This window comes from Aethalodelphis obliquidens, unplaced genomic scaffold (assembly GCF_003676395.1).
Source record: "Aethalodelphis obliquidens isolate GAN/ISIS:26980383/991018 unplaced genomic scaffold, ASM367639v1 scaffold102, whole genome shotgun sequence".
Lineage (NCBI taxonomy): Eukaryota > Metazoa > Chordata > Mammalia > Artiodactyla > Delphinidae > Aethalodelphis > Aethalodelphis obliquidens.
In genome coordinates this window covers 2529891-2530276 of record NW_020838046.1, presented here as the reverse complement: position 1 = coordinate 2530276, position 386 = coordinate 2529891, and the positions used below count along the sequence as shown (strand labels likewise).

Genomic DNA, 386 nt, shown 5'->3' with positions numbered 1-386 from the left:
CAGAGTGCAGGGAGCTCAGAGTGCAGGGGAGCTCAGAGTGCAGGGGACTCAGAGTGGAGGGGAGCTCAGAGTGCAGGGGAGCTCAGAGTGTAGGGGAGCTCAGAGTGCAGGGGAGCTCAGAGTACAGCGGAGCTCAGAGTGTAGGGGGCTCAGAGTGCAGGGGAGCTCAGAGTGCAGGGGGCTCAGAGTGCAGGGGAGCTCAGAGTGCAGGGGAGCTGACAGTGGAGGGGAGCTCAGAGTGCAGGGAGCTCAGAGTGCAGGGGGCTCAGAGTGTAGGGAGCTCAGAGTGGAGGGAGCTCAGAGTGCAGGGGAGCTCAGAGTGCAGGGGAGCTCAGAGTACAGCGGAGCTCAGAGTGCAGGGGAGCTCAGAGTGCAGGGGAGCTCAG

General features: G+C 63.5%; 1 protein-coding gene across 1 annotated transcript in view; it reads right to left on the bottom strand.

The window, feature by feature from the left end:
• The window catches only part of OBSCN (obscurin, cytoskeletal calmodulin and titin-interacting RhoGEF), a 90040-nt gene that overhangs the window by 42791 nt on the left and 46863 nt on the right, over nucleotides 1-386 (bottom strand).